We start from the raw sequence: 27,424 nt of genomic DNA, 5'->3' as shown, positions 1-27,424 counted from the left end.
ATCAGTCTATTTGCCAAGTCCCTATCATGTTTCATCCATCTTCTTCTCTCTCTCTTTCTTGAGTAGGAATTCAACCTCAGATGTGAGATGATTACTGTGTGAAGTTGGAGTATTGAATGGTTTATCATGTCTATGTAATTAACAATTTGGCACCCCATCCCCTTCAGCAATAGTGATTTGATTTATTTCTTGATGACTGCAACCATCATTTTGCCTACCAAATTTTTCTTTTGTGTTTATCTAAACCCTGCATGAAAATCTATTTTCTCTACAGTTAGCCCTTGACTCAGCATACAGCACAATACGTGAATAGAATCTCTAAATGACACTGTTGAAGAAACGTCACTTACTTTGCCTACAAGCGGAATTATTGCTAGCAAGCAAAACAGAATTACTGAAAATTCTGTCAAAATGAAGGCCAAGTTACCTACTGTAGGAACTTGAAATTTCCAATTATAATTTAATGGCAAAGTTTGCGAGTAATTAGTATGGTTTAATTGCGAGGTAAACGTTCCCATTATTTGCCAAACAATTTTTCAATTAGTGTCAAAAGCGAGCCTTGATACATGCAATTTATGAATGTTTCCATTGGTGTGGATATTGAAATTAAAAATCCATTATTAAAGGTCTTGAATTTCTCTGTATTTTTTTTTCTGGGATGGGTTATTGAGTCGTACCGCTAGTTTTGCCAGCAACACATGTCGCTACGTAGCGAAAGCTGAAAACGCAACTTCAACGCTGCTGTAGTAATCATTGGTGTACATTGATTGACTGGTGCATGAAACTGTTATTTTGGGTTATAGGTAGGTATCTTGATTGTTACAAAATTGATTTCAATTGGCTCCCTGAGTGTGTGATAGATAACTTATTCGTAATTTGTGTATTATTTTAGAATTCAGATCACAACGAGGTGATAATAGATGATCGTTGATTAAAATGGGCATGTTGTCTTCAGTCCTCTCTTTGTCAACGGCTATATTGTGTTTATTAAATACTGGCACTTATGCATTGGTTCTGAAGTATGACTATGTAATGACTGGTACAGTGCTTGATGTATTTTACTCAGGTAAACCAGGAGACTTCGATATAACCACCCCTTATATTGACAAAACTGTATCGTGTTACATAGCCATGATCGATGAAAATCCAACAAAAAAGGAAGTGATTAGATATAATGGAGAATTCCACGAATGCATAGACTTCGAAGTTTGTGAGTATGCAGAAAGTTTGATGAGACGAACAGTCAGAGTCAACTTCTATGGATTGTTCAGTGTAGAACCATCTAATACTAATGCAAATAATTATGTAGTTGGTCTCGAAGCTGCTGGTAGAAATGTTAGGTGGTCTCAATAATGGTGTAGGTGGTCTTGAAATTTCTGGTGAAAATGTGGAATGGTCTGCATAGTTTTATTCTAACTTTTTTTTTCCAAGTCAGTGATACCAGTATGGAAAGCTAAACTTTAAGCTACATATAAATATGTATTTTTATTTATTTGAAGGAGACTTTGGGGATGGAAGCTCTCACTCCAGTATAGCATGTTAATGGTAACACTTTTTGTTAAATGTTTTGTTTTGTGTATATTTTCAAAAACCTAGGGTTGATCAACTTAATATTTATGAAAGAAGATTGATGTTTAATTCACTTTTGTTTGAGCTGTTTATTCATTTAAGCATTATTATTTATCAATTTGCGATCAAACCAATACTTGATTGGTGAAATTTATAAGTAAGAACAAAAAACTAATGATATGTTTTTGTTCAAACTGTGTACTTATTTATTGATTGATTTCCTCACTCATCTTTACCTATGAATGATGTTGAAAGAAATTAGTATCTACCTGTGATTGAAATAGGTACTTAGTTTTTGATTTTTTATATTTGTTTTGGTGGCAATTGAATTGGTGCGCGGAAGTAAAAAAATCAAAATGACAAGAATTTGGAATATTGTTTTGTTTTCCAAGATCCCTATAGAAAACGAAAAAGGTGTGCAGAAAATTACAAATGTGATGATGCAGATGATGCAGCTGAGGCCTAAAAATGTAGTTATCAATATGTTTTTCTTTGTGTGTGTGCATGTGCTCGGAAGTAAGACTATGACATGTAGTTTTACTCCAATACAACTGGAAGTGTCAGAAATAAGTAATTTTTCAATGGGGAAGGGCAAGACAAGACCAATTAAGAAAATCATCTATGCCTTGGTGTCATCCTTAGCATTAGCAAGTTCAATTTCACAGAAGAATGGCCAAGTAGTTTTAACATTTATATGGAAATAATGATTACAGTATGGAAGTACTGTGAGTCAGATATGGGAATGTTATAAGCTTGTGTAAATGGTTTCATCCTTATTTGGTGCTATTACATTGGATGGTTTTTATAGCCTTATAGTGTTTCTGAATTCACTATGGAGCACACATGCACAAATGGCTTTGAAACTTTGGTATCACTTCAGCGCACATTCAGGCATTGTTAATGCCACCTGTTTCAATACACTATTTCTCAAAAGTCAAAATTGAGAATCCAGCAGAGTATGACTGAGCATGAGTGTCAGGCTCAATGTATGTCACAGACGGTTCTTATGGGAACATGGAATTACAGTGCTTCGCTTCTGAGGTGAAACAAATATTCTTTTTACTAAGAACACAATATTGCAACATGGGAAGTCGTACTTGTAAGTAATTTTAATAAATGCATAGGTACATGAGTTTTATGAAATTGAATTATGCAGAAGTCAAGGCTCTGTTGTGATGGGAACTTCGACCTTCCAAATTATTAATCACTAAAATATTCTGTAATAATTGCAGATTAGGCGCACAATCAGTTTTATTGGAAAACAGCAATCAACTTTTCCATTTGGTACTTTTGGGATAATTTTTCATTTAGCATTGTTACAAAACCTTGAAGCATGTGATTAATACACATTTCCATTACTAATTGACAATTATTTTTGAAGGTTTCAGACCGCTTGAATTTTCAAAAATTTGTCTGTTACAAGTAGTTAGTTCAGAGCTATACTAATGAAGTAATGCCACTGGTGCTGCAGTATTCATCAAGTGTATTTAGTGTGTTCTTGATTGATGAGACCAATTGAATTGAATGGATTTATATTGTGAATGGCCAGTGATCATTTATAGGTAGGTATTTTGAATATTACAAAATTTTTAGATAGCAAAGTTTTGGTACACATTTCTTTTCTGCTATCTGCATGAATTTTAGATTTTCAAACAAAAACAGAGGAAGTTCCCATAAATCTGGCCATACTGTGGTTCAGGCAATACCTACGGTGGCATAGTTTTCATCAGTATTTGTAACCATCATGTTACCCTCAGTTATCTCTTTCACAGTGGCTGTGATGTGTTTGAGTGATTACATGGTTGTTGGAAAGGGTCCTAAATATGACTATGTAATGAAATATGCCACGGTTACAAATGTCTTTATGGAGACACATGGGTTGTGCTTTGTTGCTGTATATTATGGTAACGTTTCAGATGCAGCAGTTTACAAATATAGTAACCTATATCATAAGAGTGAACGCCTGAGTGTTTGTGCTTTTGCCGAAAGAATGTATAGATCGAGAAGGCCTGTCAACTTTTATGGACTTTTCACTAAGGAAAAAGATAAAGTCAATAATAATGGAATAGCTGCTATAGAGGCTACTAATCCAGGAGCTTGGTTTGCTCCCAATTAATGACGTGTATTAGTAGTGATGTATTTTATTTATTTATTTTTTTTAATTTGTGGTGTTTGTGGATGAATGTTTTTTATTGCTTAAGAACAATGAAATTTGAATTGAAGTCAGAAACTGATTAATTGGACACTTTTGATCAGTTCATTCATCAGTTACTATCTTTGTACAACAATTTGTAATTAGAATAGACCTTGATAAGTTTTATAATTACAAGAAACTACGATGGCATGTTTTTGTTTGAGCGTTTTATTTATTCATCAGACTTATTTAATAACAAATTAGGAAAACGTTGTCTTTAGTTGCCTTCATTTCAATGTGAAGCAAACACTATGATATGAGCAACCTCACAACCGGATTGTGGCAAAACTGACTCATGGTTTTGATTTCATAGTAAATACAACCCGGTGTAATTCAAGCAAGACTTTTTTGCTGCTTATCTTGTTGCATGGATTACAGATTCTCTTCTTTCCAAATTGTTTTCATTATGATCAATAGGAAAGTAAATCTGGATGCTCCTCTGGTCTTCCTCACACAAATCTGTGACATGACACTCTGTTGAAGTAATGTTTCCAGCTGGTAACCCCATCTGCAAGCCATAGTCACCTAAGCAGCCTTTATTGCTCGTCATGGCTCAAGCTATCCAGAAGTTGATCTGATTCCAGGTCTTATTTCATTTCTAACCATCCATGTACTGAGAAGAACACTATTGATGATCCTTTAATTGGACTCGTGTAATAATATGCTTCTCAGCATAATTCAATACTGCTCCTATTGTGGATTTGTATGGTATTCTCCTCACTCTTACTGAGCATTTGTGGGAATTATGGCATTTATGCAGTGTTATCCTCACTCTCATTGATTATCTGTAGACGTTATGGCGAGTATCAATTAGGGTAGGTGGGTATTTCTGGGCTCGTTTTTGATATTTGGATTATTTCATTGTATAGATAGGTGGGTTAATCTTTGATTGAACAATATTTTTGAAAGTAACTATTTGAAAGAACAAGTACCCACATTGAACTTATTGCTACTTTGATCATTCGAATATTGTAGCCTTGAACTGAGGTAGATCCTACATATATTGATTGAAAGTCTCTGGAGATCCCTTCTTACAACACTAATGGTTGGAGAAGATGAATGATGACCAAGAGTTGAAATGTTGAAAAAATTATGTTTCAAAGAACTGTTATTTCCAAGAGAGAAGGTAGGTTGGCATTTTTTGCTCAAATATCATGGTGAAGTTTTGGTAGGAATTTGAACTTTTAAATCATGAATCACAAAAATGATTAATTGATTTGATAGGTCAACTTCTCAATTACTTGAGAAATGAGTTTTAAATCAGCACTATATTGCAGCCTTCGGTCATGTAACTTGGAAATATGTACATTCCCAAAGAACTTAATTAGCCATTATTTTTAGAGGTTTTAGGTTTTATGTTGCTTAATATTGCTGTAAGATGGGTCGAGGTCTATTGCAATCAGACGCTATGTTTGCAACTTGCTTGTATACGCTTGGTATGTATGAATTACCATTGCTGATGAAGTAACTTGAATGGTGCTGTTATATACATTAAACACATTGATTAACTGGTTTTCTATTGTAAATGGTAGATTGTCATTTTGGGTTATGGGTAGGTACCTTGAGCTTAACATAATTGTACTTATGCAGTACTTTCCTTACTTTCGTGAAGTGATTTTATCAGATATCTATTCAGGCCCTCATGAGAACATTTCTAGCCATGAACATTCAACACGCTAAAATAGGGATGTAAAAATTACCTAAATGGGAAAAAGTGGATATTTGGTTCTCATGTTTTCCCCCTCCTTGAAATCTTGTTTGTACTTTGCTTTTGAGCTTGCAAACTACTAATTACCCATCTGTAATTTTAAATAACATGATAGCAAATTAGCAATAAGCCCTTTATATGTACATATGTATTGGATGATTAAGTTTCAGCTTGTGTATTATTTCAGAATTCATATTACAAGGCAAAGAGGATACATAATACTGAATTGAAATGGGCACTTTTTCATCGGTCATCTCATTGTCAGTAGCTGTATTATGTTTGAGTGATTTCATTGCCTTCGCATGGATTCCACAGTATGACTATGCGATGATAGGTCCTGTTATGAATATACAATATGTAACTAAAATCACACAGGATGATCTTAATAAAGATGTGCAGTGCTTCATCGCGGTGAATCATAATGATTCGGATGTTGGCCAAGTCTCAGATTCTTCAGATCCTAGGAAACATATCGGTCGATATCATGAGTGTACAAACATAGATGCTTGTTTACTTGCTGAGAGAATGATGAACAAGGGTAAATTAGTGAGAATGACAGCGGTGTATTCCAAAGAAAGGGTCGATTTAAAAACCAATAACGTGGTGGTTGGTTTGGAGTTTGCATTTACACATAGTTTTTTCAGAACCTAAATAATTAGACCCAACGATGACTAGAGATACTCATCTAACATAAGTGGATCTCGTTGAATGTATTCTGATGCAATTTTGTAAATACTTGTTTAAAAATCTGATTTGGATTAAAACATTTTCTCACAGTTATCACCACTGAATAGAGCATTGGCTATAATTAAGTAATATTCATTGAGTGATTTGTCTATAGGTATCTTATAAACCTTCGGTGAAAAAGTATTGTTATGCAAATGTGTTGACAAATAAACGCTTTTATTCTTTGAAATAAAATTCATAATACTTGAGTCAATTATTTCTGGAATTTATGAAGCTGTACTAAGCAATGTGGATATCTTATTGTGGAAAATGGTGACGCAATCTGAACGTATGGAAAATGATCAGTTTGGATTCAATTGTAGATCCAATCTAATCTAACTCTGATCTGATTGGATCTCATTAAATACTTTTATATTTTGTTCATACTTTATAATTTTTTTTCTTCGCATCCAAAATGGATTTGCTAGGATTTGTTGCAAAAGAGGAGGAGGATGGGTTGGATAGTTGGAGCTCATATCCAGAGCACCCTCCAGGTGTACAAGTCAATGGGAAACTCACACTTTTGTGGCTGGAAAAAGATGGGAAAAGGTGGAAATTCAAAACCCCAGCTCCAGTAATGCTTCAAATTCAGTTGAAAGGTTGAAACCTTTTGCCATAAGGAACATGTGGGACACCCTTTGCACGTCAATTTTGCAACTTTTGATTTCTCATTAGTTGATTCATGTTCTGGTTTTTTTATATTTTGACACAGTAGTTTTGGAAAGTCAAGAGAATCAGGAAGAAGTGAATAGCCTGTCAATATTGATTGCAAGAAATTTACAACTGAAGCTGTTTGCACCTGAAATTGTAAAGAGCTCAATATTGAAAATTTTCAAATGCTCATATCACGGGGCAAACAAATTTGCAAAAACCTCCAAAAATTCAGGGATTTAAAACACTTCAATTAAAAAACAGCAGAATAAACTTCTAAATTATATGATTGATAGCATTTTTTATTAGTACTTTAACACAGCCTTGGAACATGTAATTTCCCGAATATTCCCCTGAAGGAATTGATTGGCTATTGTTTTTGGACTTTTTATATTTCTTCATATTTCTCTAAAATGGGTTATGAGTTATTGTGCTCATGCGCTATGTGTGCTGTTTACTATATTCCAGCGTGGCTGTGGTATCCAACAAGTGCATTATTTGGCTGGTTCGGTTAAATCAAATAATTTTCAGTCATTGGTAGGTACCTTGATCATTAGAAAATTTACCAATGAACGTATTTTTTGTGCAACCAAATAGTATATTATTCTTTCTTTTCACGAAATCTCGGCATTTCTCAGAACTGAGTTCCTATAATTATGCGAACTGTTAGCTACATCCACCCATATCATTGTTTGCCAAAACAAGGATTATTAATAACATAACATTAAACAAATTTTTAAAAAGTTTCGTACAAGTAGTGAAATTGTTTGACAGTTGAACCAAATTACTATTCCCCCCCCCCAGGGAGAGCTTTCTATTAATTATTATTCATTGTATTTTACCTACTTACCTGTGAACTTGCATGTACCCATACTGTGAAATACTGACCTATCATTTTATGTTACTGATAATACATTTTGAACTTACATACTTGTAATTTCAGAATTCACGTTACAACCCGAAGAGAATCCATAATTGTGAATTGAAATGGGTGTTTTTTTTGCAGCCATTTCAGTGTCAATGATTATATTGTATTTAGGTGATCACTCCACTTTTGCACATCTTCCTCCGTATGACTATATCATGATGGGTAGGGTTCTAAACATAATTTATCTGAATACGAATCCTGACAATTCAGCGAGCTTTAATGAGAGTGTGATTTGCTTCATTGCCATGAGGCATACCTGGAAAGATGTGTACTTGCCAGAAGACCCGACAAAACATAATGGCCGATATCACGAATGTTCACTACGTGAAGCTTGTGATTTCACAGAAAAGGCGATGCGCATAAGCCGTGACATCTTAATGAAAGCAAGGTATACTGCCAGTAAAGATGATAATACAACCAATAACCAAGTGGCTGGTGTCGAGTTTCCCGCGACTGGTGCTTTTTTCCGGAATTAGCGAGCAGAAGTGTGAAAAAATCAAATTATCTATTCTCCAAATAAGACCAATTTTGTACCCAAAAAATAAGAACAAACCCGAAGGTTTTTTTCTTTACTTTTGATGATGTTTGTGGGGAGAGCTACAAATGTCATTGATCATAAAGGTAGCTTTCTGAATGAAAGTTTGAACTGGTTGCTATGAGTGTTTGTAGTGATTTATTTTTAAAATCAGTTTTTGTATTAAAATTAGGTCGTTTACATTCACAATAAAATGAACGTAATTGTTGGATGGACATTATTTGAGTAATTTTGTTCATCTTCTGTTTTATCTATAGCTATTTGTCTATTCTTTGTGTTATATTCAGAAGTAAAATTTTTTATAAAACTGTACGTATAAAAATTTATAAAATGTTCAACAACTCGTCTCAAGTCACCATAAAATGTTCGAAAATTTCGTATAAACATTCATAAAAAGTAGATGAAATTACAGAGAATTTGTGAAACTCATGAAATTTAGAAGACACTGGACAAAAAAAATTAGTGTTCATTGTCACAATAACTGTGCAATCTGAGTGGCCTGGGGTAGAAGTGAAGTCTGTTCATGAATAGTGTGTAAGAGTAATTTTCAACAAAAAGTGGCATTTTGGTTTGCATTATTTTAAAAAAACAAAATCATTTTTTTGAAATTTAATTTTGTGTTGACGGTCCGAATTGATTCCTGAAGGGGGGGGGGGTATGGGAGGGCGCAATGGCCAAAATTAATGTTGTTCGACTTGTCTTTCTATAATGAACCCTTCATTTCCCCCAAAAATCCATCCTCTACCATGAAAAAGTTTGAGTTCAATTTGTACCTTAACCACAGAATTCCTCAACCCGGATTGATAATTTCAAATGGCAGAATGCTAGCATATTGCTGGCACACAATTGACATAATTCTAGCGGGGAGACTAGCATTGTGCTGGCATCAGCATCAATTTGCTCGCATTTGAACTAGTCAAGGTGCCCAAAATGGTGCTACTGGTGCTAGCATGCCCTTGATAGCTTTTTGCTAGCATGTGAATGTATAATTAGTATAATGCTAGAAGAATAATAATTTCTTTAAAAGATTATGAGGTATTTTTAATTAATGGTATGCGATTTTCCAAAAATATCCAAAAATGGGCAATTGCCCTACAATGCTAGTTTAGAGCTACCATTGCACTAGCATCTTGTTAGCACTATGCTAGCGCTTGACTTCTAGCACCTCCATAAGAAGTCTTCCAACAAAAATCTAGCACCATGCTAGTACCTCAACTGCTAGCTTTATCGAGGTTAGAATAGCGCTAGCAGTAGACTAGTGGGTGTATACCAGTGATTGTCCTTCTAGTATGTAACCAGAATATTGCTAGCATGCATTTTGCTAGCTCACCTCATGCTAGCACCATTACAGGATGCTAGCAATGCGCTAGCAATATGCTATTGGTGACTGCTAGTTGTACTCAGTGGTTATGCTGCTAGCATATGTAACCAGCAAATTGCTGGCCTGCCTTTTGCTAGTTCACCTCATGCTGGCACCATACCAGTTCTATGCTAGGATGCATTTTCCAATAAAAAGTCTGCTGGCAAAGTGTGCTAGTGTTCTGCTGCTCATGCTAGATGGGTGCTACTAATGCTAGCATTCTGCTAGTAAAATTGTTAATGGGATAAATCATTCTGCTAGGATTAATTAGTGTATGGCCACTGTACTTTTTACTGCCTCATATCAAGCTAGCAACATGGTAGCTTTATGCTGGCAGGAACTGCCAGCTTCATTTGGTAGTAAAGCTGGTAGAGTACTATGTCAGTTCACATCACACTAGCAATACAGTAGCATCATGCTAGCAGAAATTGTCATCATCGCTCAGTAATTATGGTGCCGGGATGTAACTAGCATTATGATACAATTTTGCTAGCAAGAACTGCTGGGATCACTCTGTAATTATGGTGCTGGGATTTAACTAGCATATTGCTAGCATATATTTTGCTAGCTCATCTCATACTAGCATCACTCGGTAATTACAAAGTGAGGTTTTGACTAGCATCTCTAGCATCAGTTAGTAATTAAGGGGCAACGGTTCAACTGACATATTGCTGGCATACATTGTGCGAGCTCATCTCATACTAGCAATATGGTAGCATAAATGCTAGCTTCAATCAGTAGTTATGTTAATAGCGTATGGCTAGCTCATTGCTAGCATACTTCTTGCTAGTTTGTATTGTGCCAGTAATAAGCTGACATTTTATGCTAGTATCATTCTAGTTTCCTGCTACTCATGCTAGATGGGTGCTACTAATGCAACCATTCTGCTAGTAAAATTGTCAACAGGGACTGTGCATATTCACACTTGAAGCAGAAAAAAACAATCTTCTTGAACGATTTCTTACTGGGCAGCAAAAACTGAATTTTTATTATCTGCGTCCACCTTTTGAAAATTTTCTTGATGAAGAAGGTTTTTATGTTCTGGTGCTGCTTATATGAAAGATAAAAGCATTTCAGTTCTCCACAAGCTAGAAAATCAAAATTTAAAAAGTCAACAATTACATGTATTGGTTGTGATACAAATTTTTTGAAAAGAAGTTCAGTACATTTCCGTAGAAAACCAAAAAAACTGATTTTGAGAATGTTTTTTTGAGCTTTCAAGCACAATGGCTTCTCCAAATGAAAATTGATGATGACAGAAGATTTTGAGGAACAATTTTTGTTCAAAAAAATTGCTTTTTGTACAACCAATTGGTAAATAGATGGACTGATTTTTCAAGTTAGGGGGCGGATCTTCGGAATTGGTGGAGGGCGGAGAGGGAAGAATGAGCATCTAGGCTGAATTTCTTTGTATAATCTTCAAAAATAAGATGAGGTCACTATTTCATACTGAGAATTTTTTCTGGTTTTGTGAGCAAAATTTGCCCATGCGTGTGGGTCAAGTGCCATATGGACAGTTCTTTTGTGAATCTGGCATTAGCATACTTATTTTACCCTACTTTAGAACTCGCCGACGAATTACTGTAACTTGTAATACAGTACCAATCTTATCAAGTTGTTTAATTGAGAAATAAACGGATTTATTCCTCAATTCGGTACATTTAATATGATTTTTCTATTACAACTGCAATCTGGCCTTTAAACAGGAAATTTTCAAGTGTTTTCCTTGTAGAAATTAATTAGTTATTATTTTTTGAGCTTTTATGTTTCTGTAAAGATTCGTCCAAAATAGGTTATGGGTTATTGGGCTTATGTGCTATGCGTATTCCATACCTACTTGTATGCGCTTGATGTGTACAAATTACAGATCCTGATGAAGTAACTCCAGCGTTGTTGTGGTATCTGTCAAGCGCATTGATTTGGCTGGTTTTGTTTGATCAAATTGCTTTCCGATGTGAATGGTTGGTCATCATTTTGGGTCTTAGGTAGGTACCTTGATCATTACAGAATTTCTGGATAAAAGTCTTTGTGAATTGTTTATCCTCTTTCATTTCATACTTTTGAAATTATTATTATTATTATTATTGACCATGCAACCAACCTTTTCACATGCCACATATTATGCGACTGTCGACTATTTCTTAAAAAATGTAATTATTATCAAAAAAAAAAAAAAAAAAAGTAGGGTTTTCTAATAGTTATTACTTTTACCGGCAAGCTTGTATGAATAGTGCTAAATACCGACTTAAGCCATTCAAGATGTCGAAATGTCACTGTGTACATATTTTATTTGATGGATAATTCATTTTGAACTTGCGTTTAATTTCAGAATTCACATTGCAACGCAAAGAGACTACATGATTCTGAATCAGAATGGATGTTTTTTTCTCAGTCGTCTCATTGTCATTGGCTGTATTGTATTTAAGTGATTACACCGCTATTGCATACGTCCCAAAGTACGACTATGTCATGATAGGTGAGGTTCTAAATGTATATTACGCTGGTGATGCAGAGGGACTAAAATTTGCTGGCGTTGCGCCTGAGGTGGTTTGCTTCATAGCCATGAAGCATACGCATACGGAAGTACCTCAACCTACAAATCCAATGAAACATAATGGCCGCTATCACGAGTGCCATCTCCCGGAGGGTTGCGCTGTTGCGGAGAGAACGATGATTTTGAATAAAACACTCGAAATGAGATGTACTTATTCTAAGACTGAGTTAGATCTTGATACCAACAACGTTGCTGTTGGTATAGAGCATGAAGATAAAGGTTATTTTCGGCCGAATACCTAATGATGCGAAAGTTTGGACCAGTGGTGATATGTGCCAGGGGGTGATTTATTTTTTAACTCGATTTTTATATTGAAATTTAAATAAATGTATTTCAAAAGAAAAAACCAAGTATCTGATTGATATTCTTCGAGCATATTCATTTATTTACATACCTATACTATTATATTTTCAAAAGAGAAGATGTATTTTTTTAGCTCTGAAATAGATAGCTGTAGGTATTTTTGAGTTGGAGTTAACCTAAGAGATGGTTCACCAGTCAAGTCAATCAATCAAAGTTTGGCTTGCAAGTTTTAAAAGAGTTTGACATGAAATTTTTAAAAATTGATTTACTTTTATAGGAGGTAATGGTAACTGGCCTGTTGAAACTTCACTACTTTGTGACATATCAACGTTGATAATAGCAAATTTTTTCTTTGAATAAAACAGGGTCGTGATGGCAATCATCAGCGAGTGTAAGTAATTGAAAATAATTCAATTTGAATTGATTTCAAGTGTTACTCAGCTCTTTCAACATTCCAATGCATTTTTTTCCTTCAAAAATTATAAGTTGCCTGATGAGGAATTAGTTGTTTCTGAGTTGTTAAGAAGGCCATTTGATTAGAATTAGTTGAAGAAGAGAGGGAAGTGCAATCTGAGGAAAAAATCAACTACCTGAGGGTTTGAAGTTTCTTCTATGAAACTTGTGAAAATTTCCATGAATATTGAGTAACCCCCAAAAATTTGCTTGTAATTGAGGTGGCCTTCTCAACGCTTCTGAAATGGGAGATTGTCAGATTCTTGTGATGAAGTATAAGTGCATTGATGCTGTTATATCTATCATGTGGCTCATGGGGCAAGTTGAATCAAGTAATTTGTCGTCCTTAATAGTTGGTCATAATTGTGGGTGATTTGGTGGGTAGTAGGTACCTTGAATGTTACAAAATTGTTAATTAAAATATATAGGTGTATTGCTCTTTCATGTTGAATTAAGTGGTTCGGGTGAGTGATTCATTATTCCTAGTCCTACTGAATTTCCATTTTATGTAAATGATTGAAAGACTTTGTGAACTGATGCTAGTCTCTGTGCAAAGTACATCTACCTACCATGGCTGCGAATCTAATGGATAAAGTTTAATATTTTGATTCACTTGATGTACCTGAATGACTGAAATATCGTGAAAGGTAAATGCTACTGATAACATCCATCCCTTGAGGGTCGAATTGATGAAGAAAAAAATGTTTGAGATAGCAATAGTATAGTTAATCAAATCATGAGACACATAGTTGAGCAAAGGTACCAATTTGTAATGTTTACAGACAAACAAATATTCAAAATAATACTTTATCTTTCAAATTTGAAGTCTCTCATGTAAGTAAATTAGTTCGAAAGCAAAAACATCATTGATAGGTCTCCTCTTCCTCTTTTCAATTGTTTTATTTTATCGCTGTTTTGATCAGAAATTTTTTCATTCCTTTGTTGGTTTGTTTTTCTAATTAATTGCTGGTGGGAATCATTAGAGTAAACCAAGCAGTCTGGTATGAATGGAAGGACTCTTCTAACTTGACTTTTTGATTCAATTTTTTTTTTTATTTAATGAAGAGGCGTATCGAGTGCTATTATTCATTACCAAGCACTTTGCCTGTGTGGTGGTGAGCAATGCAGTACTCATCATTCTAAATGGTGTCAAGCAGCTAGGTATGTGTGATAAATGATTGATTTTAATCTAGATCATTATTGCAGAGTTCAAATCACAAAGAGAAGACCCACGGTATAGTTCAGAATTTAAATGGATATATTTTTCTCAGTCATCTCACTGTCAATGGCAATTCTATGTTGGAACATTCACAGTACTTTTGCAATCTATCCCTCTACAGAGTTTGATTTCATTCTAAATGGCTTTGTTGGAAATGTATTTTTTATGTCCTATATCTACAACGGTGAACAAATTGAAAGTGATGCTGAATGTTTCATTGCTGTTAATGACATTCGTCCTAAATCTGAATGGGACAAGTATAGTGGTATATATCTAATATGTTACAACGCTGAAGTTTGTGGATATGCGGAAAGAGCAAAGAATGCAAAAGAACGGATGCTCTTGTATGGAAAACTGAGTTATAATCCTAAAAAAGATCCAAAAAAGCACAATTATGTATATGGCCTTAGCCAGCCTTCGGGTGCCGTATTCAATGGGCAACCTGTAACACCAACTTGAGCTGATTGAAATTCATTTGACGTTGAGCACACTGACCTCAGAAACCCCAAAAGTGCTGCTAAAATATCTTATTGTGATTTTTATTCATAAGGGAAATGTATTGTACAATAAATTGATGTTTTGAAGTGGTCTACATTACAATTCATTTTCTCCTTCAAACTGGTGATCTTATTTGGCCACGGATTTGCTCACCCGATGTACATACATACCTACATAGGAGACTCAAGTGTAGCCAAAATCCAAGAAAAATCTAATATTTGAAAGATTTTTAGTATCAACATCATCATCAGCATCGAATTTGTCCACCCTCTGAGGAGCCTTTTTGATCGATGACTAGATACGTATATGTATAACTTTGGTTTCAGCTGCTGGTTTCCATGGTCAATATGATCAGCTTACTGGAGGTTGGTCTGCTTGAGACTCGAGTTGAAGAGGAGGAATAACTTACTGTTCTGCAAAAATCTATCATTGGCTAAAACACCATTCAGATCCCTCCTGCTGATCTCTGAATGCTCTAATATTTATGTTTTCTCATTTTGATCAAGAAAACCGACATTTCAGATTCTGGAAAAAACCATTCCTGGCTTTGTTGACTTGTGTGCACTCTTGAAATGAGTAACCTGGAGACAAATAAGGGATCATAAATGAGCTGAGGAGGGCAGCAGAGAATTGAAATGCCTCATATTTATGTGAACATATGTGGCAGCTAAGTGTTTTAAAATGAATGTAAATGGGTACGAGTAATTAGACTGATGAATGCAATTAATGTTGATTAGATTATTCTCTGCAGATTGTTTCTCATTTTCTTGTATTATGGTCAAAGATACGAGGCTCCCCCACTTTCACTCATGTCACAAGTTGGGGGCGTTTTTATGTATTTCAATTTGCATAATGCAATTGTCAAAAATATCAAAAACGAAGGAACGAATTGGGCATAATTGGAAGATGATTATTTTTTACAAACACAATGATACAGCAATAGAATCTACTAATAAAATAAATTGATGTGCTTGTATGTATTTATGTTTATGTAAGATCTAATTGTTTATTTTCTTTTTTCTTTGATTTCAGGTAAGTTTCATTTATTGGCTCATCACAAATAATCAAATGAATTGTACTGTGAGTAAGTTTTTAGTCAGTTTTTTCTTTCATAGAAGGAGTGCAAAGCAAAAAATGAAATTTTGGAATTGTTGCTATGTATTTTTGCTGATGATCGATGGCTCTAATTCATTTGCAAAGAGAGCAAAGACAGCTTTCTTCATGTCCCTATTACCATATCGTCCACGTATTTCAAATTTTAATATTGTGGTTACACAATTTTGAAATGCTGTGAAATCTTCAGCAAATGTGTAGAGTTTGTTGTAGTTTCTGTGGCTTCAAGGATCTCAAAAACAGTCTGAATTTGTCGGTGATCTATTTGTTTGGTCTGAAATGTTTATTCACTCCAAAAAATTCTTGAATTAGGCACAATTCCATTGTGGTTCATACCCAATTGTGCTGAATAAAAAGCATTGAAATGCGTATGCCTCTTGACATCCGCAACTGCAGGAAACTGACACCATTTTCAAGGACTACCTACACATTGAAACCTTGTTGCCACTTTTGATGATGTGAAAAAATGGGTCGATAACTCGATATGAAAAATTTTAATTGAAATGAAAAATGAAGGCGTTGAAATGAAAAGTTACATTGAAAAAACAATAACGAATTGACCTTCATCTTAAATGTAATTATTCAATTAACATTATAACCTAGCCTCGATGTGATGTGTGTAAATTGAAAACTCATTTCCATAAATGCAGTAATTGGCGATTATTTTTGGAGGTTTTATTTTCTTCTAATATTTTTGTGAAGATGGTTATTGGGCTGTATGTCGTTTTTTCCTCGCATGCTGGGATGTTTCGAGTGCTACTGGCTGGTTTGTGAGACTGGTTGAATCAAGTAGCTATCCGTTGTGAATGGTTGGTCATCATTTTGAATCATAGGTAGGTACCTTGATTACTACAAAATTTCCAAATTAAAGCGCCATTTTCGCATAAACTTCTCAGTTTTGGCAGAAGTTTGAAGTAAGTTTAGTGCTCACTTTTTTGTAAGAAGTTCAATTCTCCCTTGAAGAAGCTAGCTTTAGAACTGATGGAGGTGGACAAGTTTGAAGAGAAGAAGATAGAGACATGTACCTCATTTTTTATTTTGGCTTTTTTTGAACTGTAATGAATACCAACCACCTTATTTATAATAGGCAAAAAGTTATATTCTCTTTTTGGAAATCAATCTTCTGGCCAGTAAATGGTAGTTTCATTTTTTCTGTAAAGTATCTCAAAATGTGAGTCTGTGATGTCAATTTGAAAAAAATTGAAACTTTTTGAGATGTGTGGATACTTTATTAGAAGTCTTATACCAAGTGTGTGAAGGATTGAAATGTCATGTAATGTGGGCTTGAATTGCAGTTTTCATGTAGGGAATTAGACCTGGGTCTGAATTTTTTCAAATTAATTTGTATGATGATATTTAGCTACCTGGAAAGTGAAATACGTACTATAAAATTACCTATGATGACTTGCTATAGTTGTGATATACTTAAATTTAAATACTTGATGTCAATCATCAATCAGCTTGCTATATGCGACGGATGATTCAACTTGTGTATTATTTCAGAATTCAGTTCACAACTCGCGCGAAGACAATAATTGATTCTGAATTAAAATGGGTGTGTTCTCAGTAGTCATCTCACTGTTGACAACTATACAGTTTATGAGCAATTACAGCACTTTTGCACTCGTTCCCTTTTTTAATTATATAATGTTAGGTTATGTTACAAATGTATATTATATGAATGTATTTGATAATCCTGACATTGATAATAATACCAAGTGTTTCGTATCCTTATATCATGGGTGGCCAGAGCATATAAACTTGACCCGATATAATGATATATATCATGAAAGTAACAGCTATGATGTTTGTGACTATGCAGAAAGAATGTTGCAGTTGCATAAGCATGTCCTCTTATGGGGAATCTATAGTAAAGACCCCAAGGTTAAAAAATACAATAACCGTATAGCTGGTATTGAATATGCTTATGCATTTTCCAAGTTTTCTGGTCAACCTTACGAATAATCATGTAAAACTTCAACAATTATAGTTTGCCACCATTTGTGTTAGTAGTGATTTGGTTTTCAACAGTTTTTTGAGGCCAATGAAACTTTCACTGAAGAAAGATACTAATTATGTAATTACATGATGGTTGGAATTTACTGATTTGTTTATTTATGTGTTCATACTTAGTATAAAAATAACTTGATATTTATTGAAGTATTTGTAGACGCCATATACTAAAAAAAAGAAAGAAAAAAGAAATGAAATTTGCTTTGAAGAGTCCCCAGGTATACTGTATTCAGGCCTATGAGACTTCATAATTTAGTGACTGTACTACTGTAAATTGTAGGTATATGTAGATACTGGACAATAATATCATATGTTGTGATGATCATGTCATGTTTATATTTACATCATGTTTACATACCACAATACAGGTACCTAGCTTAGAATTAAACTGGAAATGAACTGAAAGTATACTTTATTATTGAAAAATAATGGGTATACTGAAAAAACACAACATTCAATGTGTATTAACATCACATGGGTAATCAGGAACTTGTATCTACTATGTAGTACCAAAACACAAATAAGTACAAAAATAGACCAGAATACCAACTCCATGAATGAATATTGTATTAAAAAAAGAATGAGAGACTGGCATGTCCTCTTTCAGCAAAACTGTATAAAAGAAGCACTGATTTCAAAAAATGGGGCTGAAAAAATAATGATGGCTAAAGAATAGAATACATTGTATGAGATAAAGAGCCAAGAAGATTGATTAGTGATAGGTCATTATGTGATCAATGCAACAATGCGGGTTGACAATACTTCAGGCTATTTCTTCAAAATGAAATATCAATACCTCAAGTACTGGACCTCAAAAGTATCAGTGTTCAAAAGTTTAGGCTTCATAACAACAAGTGACTATTTCAAGTTCTTTGTCACTTTAGGGCTCTGAAGATCAAATTTCAACTAGTATCTTTAGTATTATTGTCTATACCATAAAGTATGAAACTGAAAAAAGTAGTCTATATTTTTCATAAAACAGTTTCATTGTTTTCTTGAACTATCAGGATTGGCCAGAGATGAAAGGATTGCCAATTGTAATCAATTATCCTAGTTCTGATTATTAATCAAAAGATGACTAATTGATTAGATTATAGCGCTCCCTATATTGTAAGTAAGCACTAATAATTTCTAGCTTTCTGAGTGGTTGATGGTTGTGGGTTACCTGATGTTATGGAACTGAACATCTTGCATGATCTCTTTACTTGTGTACTCTGATTAATATTGGCTGATTATTTGATTATTTTGAAAAATAATTGATGCTGCAATCATTTTTAATTTATTTCCATCTCTGAGATTGAGCACTAATTAGCAATAATGCTTGCAAAAATCGCCATAAAATGAAAGTGTGAACTGACATAGTTGAAACTCCATTAAACAACCTATGCAGAAAGGCAAATCTAAAGATCAACCTGATTCAATGAAAACAGATCCTGAGCTGTTGTGTTTGGACAATTCATGTGTACCTATTCTTGTAACTCATGGACCAGAAATGCAGAAAGTTGAAAATAATGTATGCATATAGTGCTACCAAAGACATTCATGGAATAATTTGGTGTCCAATGAAGTAGTGTGAGCTAGAATCAGAGAAAAGTTAGAAGCTACTAAATGTAAGACACAGTAGACACACAATGAATATTTTGTTTGTATTGCCCCTCTGAAAGAATGTGATTGAAAAGCTAAAAATTTGCATTTCATTTAGACGATAACTTTGATAAAATTTCAAATAATGCCTGTATGATTGGTCCTTGGTAGTACTATCTAACTATAAGTAGCAATCCTGCAGGTTAAGTGTAGAAATTTTCAGAGATGTCAATTTTACCCCTTTTAGAGGGGTAGGGGGTGATCTCATGATATGAAAATTTCATCAGAGGAGTTTTGGACTTCATCCACTGTTAAATTTCAAAATCCGGGCCAGGAGCCAACTTGCCTCACATAAACCACTATCTATGCTCATTGATACAAGTTTCCATTTCTATAAAAATCCTTTACAATCAAACGTCTCATGAAAAAAGAGAAAATAGTAATGTGCATGATTAGAAATATTATTGCTGGATGAAGGTTCAGTTTTAATGGGAGTTTTGATTGCTCAATATTATGGTATGGTACTAAAATTGCACACATTTGTCATAATATTTTGCATGCATTTAATGAGAAAAAAGAAAACCAATCATGTAACTTTTATAATGATTTTCAATCAAAACTAGATCGATTGGTTCTCTGTTATTTTATAATATTTTTCTGAAGTGGATTATTGAACTGCAAACTATTTTTTGAACATTTTTGTATGTGCTTGAGAATGTATTCATTGTGTATGTTGGTCAGATAACACTAACAGTACTATAGTATCTAGTTCACAATACTGGTTAAATCAAGCAGCCAGCTATCCATTGTGAAGGGTTGTTCATTAGTCTGGCTGGGTCAGAGGTAGGTACCTTACCATGTTGCTTTTCTTTTTCATTGAGTGCAATACAGCATGATATTGTAGTGCTCAATGAAATGGAAACTGGGACCGCCTTCGTTTCTCTTATAAGATCACTGTAACAATAAGATGGAATCAAGATGGTAGTTGAAATGAATGGAGAGCAAACATCTGCATTCTTTGTAGAACCAAAGGGTCGGGCAAAGATGCATATTACAGCTTCAACATTACTCTTAGATGGAATTTCTGTTGGTGGCAGAATGAAATCAGACTTCCAGTATATTTTGATGACATATCAGAGAAGATGGACAGACTGTGTTGTTAGAGTGCCTGAAGTTACAGCAGCACTAGTTGTAGCATATAGGACAGAGGGGTGTGATGACATGTCAGTAGCAGTCATTTCAAACTTCAGTATTCACAATGCTGATTTGATGTTGTATTTGTATGTATCTCACTGCAGTCACTTTTTGTGATCAGAGTTTCAATACCATCCCACCACAATTTCTGGTCTATTGATGGCTAATCCTAATAACATTTTGTTAACATTTTGTTTCCTATGGTGTATAAAATCAGCATTGGCTCTGTATCTGAAAAATGAAATGAAATTATTGCATAAAGTGAGGAAGGGAGGCAAGTGCCATGTATGCTAGGATAAAAATTCAAAACCTGCTTATTTTTGAGCTTATTCAATGGATGGTAATTGGCTCGTTGCATGAGATGGATTATTCATTTTCAATTGTCATTTCATTACAGAATTCAGCTCTCAACAGGGAAGACAACGCGTAATACTGAATTGAAATGGATATGTTTTCCTTTATCATCTCATTATCAGTGGCTGCACTGTATTCGAGTTATTACTGGACTTTCGCAGTAGGCCCCAACTTTGAATATGTGCTGAGAGGTAGAATTTGGGATGTACTGTTTCAAGATGTAGCCAGAGATAAACACATTGAGAAAGTCAAGTGTTATGTAGCTGTGCATCATATTGATTCAAATTCAAATTATTCGAAATTTAGTTTTGTATTTCATGAAAGTTATAATTATCCACTTTGTCAGTTTGCGGAAAAACAGATGAGAAAAAATAAAACTATGCATATGTATGCAAGAAAGGGTACTGGTCCAACGGATTTAAAGTTTCCCAATCCTGTTATAGTTGGTCTCGAGTTAGGTAACACAGGTGTTAGGTTTGCAGATTAATTGTGATTTCTTGTACTCAAGAATAATGAACATTTTGAAGCATGGAACGGGGAATTGAATACAATTTCAGAAAATTGATCAGTCATTCATTTATGTACATATCTATATGATTGAAATATGCAAAGTCCATTCATTTGTTATTGAAGTATATTGTGTAGTCTATTCATTTGTTTACATTATAAAAACAAATTGTGATTGAAATGGTGCTTGATTTTGTTTTTAATTTTTATTAAACTGAGTACATATTTCTTTGTTTCTTCCATAAGGCTACACTCAATTTGTTCATGCATCCAATGATGTCATATATATTGAATGAAACTTTGAATCGTCTCTTCAAAAAAAAAAAAAAAAAAAAATCAAAAATGATACTAGTTTCTGTGCTCACATGTTGCAAATTGACACATAATCAAGACAAATTCCAGGGTGAGAAACAAAATCGGAAAAATTACACGTGGTAAAAATTGATGTTTTTCTTATCTAAAATAAATCAAACTGAAAAATCTGATCCATAGTTTCTGGATTTGTATGAAGGCATCTTCATCTTTCGAAAGTTTTCAACAAAATTGTTTTGTTGGTCACTGCTATTTTTGCTAGAATTGTTTTGTTAGTCACATTCCTTCCATGGGATCCTCAAAAGGATTAATATGGTAACACCTTGTTTCAAAGTTTGAGATTTTTTTTACATTCTGGATTCACAGTCGGTGTTTTGAAAGAGTTGTAGGCATGAAAAACATATCTGTTGTGATTGTAAGTAAGTCATCTGAAGAAATATCTTTGGTATTTACTGTTCAGGGCCAATGGAAAACTAACGTTCTGTACAATTTTAAATTCTTATATGGGGATCTTTATGATTGAAGGTAGACAAAAAGACAAAAGGTGATGATGATGACTGTTTTTGTGGGAGATGTTATTTTTTCATTCATCTCAATATTTGCATCTATAACATTGATTTGAAAAGTCACACTTGAAGTTCTCTTATCTGTCTGTCATGAACAGAAAGAGGGATTGGGGTTGATCATTGTATATTCAGCTCTGTCACAGTTTAAGCTCTGCATAGGGGTCTTGGCTCTATGTTCATGTGAATTTACAATGTCCTCATTGGAAGGTTAAATAAATAGTTGAATTGAAATGGAACAGATGTAATTCACAATTACCTCTAAACTGATTTTCAATTAGTGTTATAAATTTACCATAAAAATGTAATTTATAAGCACTTCCATTAATACTCTAATTGACTACTATTTTTGTACATACTCATTATATTTCATAGCATTTTTGTGGCATGAATTATTTGACTGTACACCATTTTTATAACTTATGTGCGCTTGAAGGGTGTAAATAGCGAATGCTGATGAAGTAATTCCAGTGGTGCTGTGGTATCCATCAAGTGCTTTGATTGACTGGTGAAATCAAGTAGTTATTGCTTGTAGATGGTTGATCATCATTTTGGGTTTGAGGTAGGTACCTTGATTGGCATATAAATTTGGCATTGGTGTAGTGTGTAGTGTACCTGTGCAGAGAAGTTCATTGTGATATGATGAGAATATACTGGAAACCCACTTCTGCTTTGTTGATATAGAAAGGACATACAATTGGGTTCTAAATGAGGAGTCCTACTGAAAACTGGTACATGTAATCAAACAAGTATACTGGTATAATAATGTACTAGCAGTTGAGTCATACAAGGATTGCAAAAATTAGGCTGAAGAGGCTAAACAATTGGGATGTGGCTATTACTGCCAGAAATTTTGACTTGCTATAGGCTACTTATCACTTTAGCAATGCATTGGCAAACTTTTCTTTTGATTTTTAGATTTTCATGATGACTATAACATTTTTTTAAGATTTGTGGTCAAGGTCAGGAATTTTTTTGAAAAAACTGTTCAGCGTACCTACTGACTTTCCTAATTTTAAATGAAGTCAAGGCTTGGTGTATAATGAAAGAGCGATTCACTTTCAATTTATGTATGATTTCAGAATACAGATTATCACTCAAGGAGAATACTTACATAACTTTGAATCAAAATGGGTGTCATTTCTTCAGTCGTCACATTGTCCATGAGTATGCTGTGTTTGGCCTTTGCAGCTACCCCTCCTCATAACTATAGATTAGTCGGCAAAGTTGAAAATGTATTTTATGGTGGTTTCCGGCTAAACAATGAAATCCCACAAGACACGAACTGTTATGTAGCTGTAAAACATGAGCTGCCAGTTACTAGAGAACTGCCGCAGAGTAAAGAATATCATTCATGTAGGTACTTCACACTTTGTATTTTTGCGGAAAGAATGAAGGAATTGGATATTGGAGTTGAACTGTATGGAATTGATAAAGATGGTGACAAGAAGGATAATCAATTAGTTGGTCTTCATATGTATACTGTTCAGCCACAGGCGTTTTTCCCAAAATTCCCTGCGTGAATAGTAATCAAGTAGTTGGTATTCATAAGGTTAGGGGACTGAACCACAAGCTTTTTTTTTTAAAAGACCTGTAGTGCAAATGCTGTCAGTGTGAACTGTGAATGTCAGTAAGTCTTTTAATAAAATTTCCTGTTTCTATGATACTAATGACTTATTTTTTTTATTTTGAAAATAAGAGGTGAAATGTATACCATTTAGAGCCGTCGCTGTAATAGTGAAGGGGGCAGTGTGAAACTCTCCCAGTCATTTTTCAGTTGAACATTATCATCAAAAGCACCCAAGTTGGCAACATTTTGAAAGAGTTGATTGTTGAAAATCTTTGTATCAAAAGTATTGATTCGCGAGTATGAAATATTTATTGATACATTAAAAATGAAGAGTTCTAAAATCAAGAAAATAAACATGAAGTTGATCTGAAAATAAAGCATAGTTGCCGTCGTTGCTTTGAGAATTTCTAATCAGAAATATTTATTCAAAAATAAGATGTAATACAATAATTTTATTAGTGAGTGAAATCCCCTCCATAACTCAAAATGACATCAACACTGCTCAATTTTGTTATACAATTTTTTGAGGGTTGGGTATGAAAAAAAAATAAGTGTTTTATGTTTTTATCACTGTGAATAAGTCTGGTTTCTAGATAGGGATAAATTCGCTGAAAATTTGGTATTGGGAGAGTGCCTATCAACTCTATTTTAGGTATCAATATCAAAAAAAGATTGAAAAAATCATGGGAAAAATCCAAATTTATAAATATGTATTACATAGCTCACAAACAACTCCCATTGCATCCCTGCTCCTATTCTCACGCTGTTCCCAGCACATGCTTGAATGCTGGCCCATTGTTTATCAACATCCGGCTCGGAGGACCATGTAAATAATTAAGGTGGACTGTATCAAATGCTACAAATTGAATGAAGCTACACTTAATACAGTCCACTTTAATTATTTACATGGTCCTCCGAGCCGGATGTTGAGAAACACTTATCCATCCCTACAATGAGATACTCATGGTCTTATTCATAGGAGACACTTTCATCCTAAACGTATGATAATTGTTCAAAGAGAATTATTTGTTTGCCTGGAAAGTGATCAAACTCATCCGCCTAGTGTGGCAAGTTCAATCACAATTCAAATGGATTATTCTGGTGCTGTATGAGGTTGGGGAGTCAGTTGTAACAAAACTCGCCAATTTCTTAATTACGCTTCTAAAACGATTCGCCAAATAGCCTTACAAAGCATCCTTGAGGCATGTAATTCATTAAAAATTTCCATTAAGACATTAACGTGGTCTTAATTTTCGAAATTTTTATATTTCTTAAAACCTTTTTGAAATGAATGATCGTTTGTAACTTGCTTCTATGCTCCTGTCTATCAAGTGCAACAATTGAGTGGTTCAAGAGACAGGTTAATTGAGTATTTCTCCATCGTGAATGGTTGGTCATCATTCTGAGTAATTTGGTAAGTACCTTGAATTTTATGAAATTGCCAATAAAATAAATCTAGGTGCATTGCTCGTCCTTGTGTAGTTGAATGGTTCTGGTGAGGATAAATTACTATTCTCAGTCCTACTGTGTGTACTTCCACTCTATGTGAATGATTGAAAGACTTTAAGTAAATTGATGGTACCTTCTTTGGCTGTGAATCAAATGGATGAAATGAAATGTAATAATTGTTCGATTTAGTTGATGTGCCAGAATATCTGAAATATCGTGTAAGGCAAATTTAATATTTGCAGGGGGGATTTGAGGACAAACATACCAGTCTTATGTAACCTAGAGTACTCTCTCTCTCTCTCTCTCTCTCTCTCTCTCTCTCTCTCTCTGCTTACTCTAAGTACCCATCAATGTAGCCTTTGTATTTTGAAATTATCCGAGGTGCGCATTATTATGTGTTACATTTTGTGGTAAACAAACAGTCAAGTACCTGCTTATTATACTTAGTTTAAATAGTGTTGATTGTCTCCATAATGATTGATAAATGATTCATTATTCAACTCTCATATGTATACTATTTCAGTGTTCAGATTACATTTCGAAGACTGTGCATAGGTAATTCAGAATTGAGATGGATTTATTTTCCTCAGTCATCGCATTGTCAACGGCTATTCTGTGTTTGAACGATCGCAGTGCTTTTGCATTTTATCCCACTTTTGATTACACGATATACGGCGACGTTGGGAATGTATTTCATTTTAGCGAAAATATACACGGAGACATTGACAGAGATGTCGAATGTTTCGTATCCGTAATAGAGTTTGATCCAACCTTTCGCAGAAATCCAAATGCATCAATTCCCACAGGGAACAGTGGTTTATATCACCAAAGTTTCAATGCTCCACTTTGTTCATATGCGGGAAGAGCAAAGTTATCGCGGGAAAAAGTGATCTTGTATGCAAGTCTTAATCCTAGACCTGATGTTAAAGGAAAGTTTAATACTATATTTGGTCTTCGTCTGGCTTCGGAAGCAGTGTTTTTTGGTCAACTCAGTTGAGAGACCCTGAAGAGCTGAAACCCGTGCGAATGCGAGCCCCCTCGAGGGATTTTTTTCAAAAATGTAGGTTGGCAACGTGTAATGGAAATGATTTCATTGTGGTATGCAGAACGGTCGACCCATCACTTTGAGAAGAAATGCTTTGAGGGGGCTCGCATTCAAATGGAGACCCAGCTGCTGGTGAATTGAGGAATTCCCGGTGGAATAATACCGTTTATAGCGTCTTGAATCCCCATTGGGATGTCTTCAAGCTTTTTCTGTGTTTAAAAAAGTAAAAAGTAAAAAAATTGAAACTGATTATTCATTCAAATAAAAGTACATGTTGCCTTTGTTCCATGTGTTCAAACATTTAACGTTATTATGATATTGTCTATAAATTTATGGTAAATGAAGGGCGTGTAATAATGTACCCATGTATTGAATTCGCTGAGGATGAGAGCTACCCCCAAATAGACAAGAAATATATGAAGAGTGATATTCCAAAACTCGCTTTGTCCATTTTTATCAAAGTTGGGTTTTCAGTGGTAACTGGTAGATGAAGTATTAACTCACATTCCTACATCATCAACCTACCAAAATGAGGTGTTAAACTCACCTAAATAGCCAATTCACTAAAAATTAAAAAAAAAATAATGTTCCAAAACGCGTTTTGTCCATTTTTATTGAAATTTTTTCAGCAGTATTTAGTGGATGAAATGTATCTATACCTACACTCCTACATCATAAATCCACCCAAATAAAGTGCTAAACTCGCCTAAAAAGCCAATTTACCCGTTTAAAGGGAAACTGTTTTTCCTCTCTCCTGAAAAGTTGTGAAAATGGACAAAGCGAGTTTTGGAATATCACTCTTCATATGTATTATTTTTGCTGAAAATAACAAAATAATTCTTTCCCTCAAATTTTGTAGTAAATTTTGTTTGAAAGTAGTATTTTTGAATAGATTTTAAAAAAACATGCAGTGTTGTTCTCCAGCAATTTTTGTTAACATTTACATATAATTAAAATTTAGACAATATTTCGGAACCGAATCAGATCAAAACTTTCCATATATAGGTTTCTAAGCTGTTCAA

The 27,424-nt window shown here is 34.3% G+C and overlaps 1 protein-coding gene and 10 long non-coding RNA genes across 11 annotated transcripts in view; all 11 read left to right on the top strand.

Moving 5' to 3' along the window:
* The window catches only part of sli (slit guidance ligand), a 445,788-nt gene that overhangs the window by 315,191 nt on the left and 103,173 nt on the right, over nucleotides 1-27,424 (top strand). The window lies entirely within an intron of this gene.
* LOC135843896 (uncharacterized) lies at nucleotides 10-1,763 on the top strand. Its single transcript, XR_010558404.1, has 2 exons — nucleotides 10-803; nucleotides 893-1,763. It is a non-coding gene; the product is annotated as an uncharacterized LOC135843896 (long non-coding RNA).
* On the top strand, nucleotides 2,290-3,913 carry LOC135843894 (uncharacterized). The gene is made up of 2 exons (XR_010558402.1): nucleotides 2,290-3,131; nucleotides 3,214-3,913. It is a non-coding gene; the product is annotated as an uncharacterized LOC135843894 (long non-coding RNA).
* On the top strand, nucleotides 4,364-6,399 carry LOC135843895 (uncharacterized). Its single transcript, XR_010558403.1, has 2 exons — nucleotides 4,364-5,315; nucleotides 5,659-6,399. It is a non-coding gene; the product is annotated as an uncharacterized LOC135843895 (long non-coding RNA).
* LOC135843609 (uncharacterized) lies at nucleotides 6,862-8,618 on the top strand. The gene is made up of 2 exons (XR_010558357.1): nucleotides 6,862-7,385; nucleotides 7,792-8,618. It is a non-coding gene; the product is annotated as an uncharacterized LOC135843609 (long non-coding RNA).
* Nucleotides 11,063-12,575, top strand: LOC135844356 (uncharacterized). The gene is made up of 2 exons (XR_010558503.1): nucleotides 11,063-11,656; nucleotides 12,001-12,575. It is a non-coding gene; the product is annotated as an uncharacterized LOC135844356 (long non-coding RNA).
* On the top strand, nucleotides 13,393-14,790 carry LOC135844536 (uncharacterized). The gene is made up of 2 exons (XR_010558557.1): nucleotides 13,393-13,628; nucleotides 14,188-14,790. It is a non-coding gene; the product is annotated as an uncharacterized LOC135844536 (long non-coding RNA).
* On the top strand, nucleotides 16,373-18,229 carry LOC135844535 (uncharacterized). The gene is made up of 2 exons (XR_010558556.1): nucleotides 16,373-16,644; nucleotides 17,315-18,229. It is a non-coding gene; the product is annotated as an uncharacterized LOC135844535 (long non-coding RNA).
* On the top strand, nucleotides 20,016-21,692 carry LOC135843695 (uncharacterized). Its single transcript, XR_010558368.1, has 2 exons — nucleotides 20,016-20,251; nucleotides 21,000-21,692. It is a non-coding gene; the product is annotated as an uncharacterized LOC135843695 (long non-coding RNA).
* LOC135843696 (uncharacterized) lies at nucleotides 22,719-24,004 on the top strand. The gene is made up of 2 exons (XR_010558369.1): nucleotides 22,719-22,900; nucleotides 23,421-24,004. It is a non-coding gene; the product is annotated as an uncharacterized LOC135843696 (long non-coding RNA).
* On the top strand, nucleotides 25,186-26,687 carry LOC135843699 (uncharacterized). The gene is made up of 2 exons (XR_010558372.1): nucleotides 25,186-25,322; nucleotides 25,881-26,687. It is a non-coding gene; the product is annotated as an uncharacterized LOC135843699 (long non-coding RNA).

The sequence above is a fragment of the Planococcus citri genome, chromosome 4, assembly GCF_950023065.1.
Source record: "Planococcus citri chromosome 4, ihPlaCitr1.1, whole genome shotgun sequence".
Classification (NCBI taxonomy): Eukaryota; Metazoa; Arthropoda; class Insecta; order Hemiptera; family Pseudococcidae; genus Planococcus; species Planococcus citri.
This window is presented reverse-complemented; position numbering and strand designations above follow the sequence as displayed.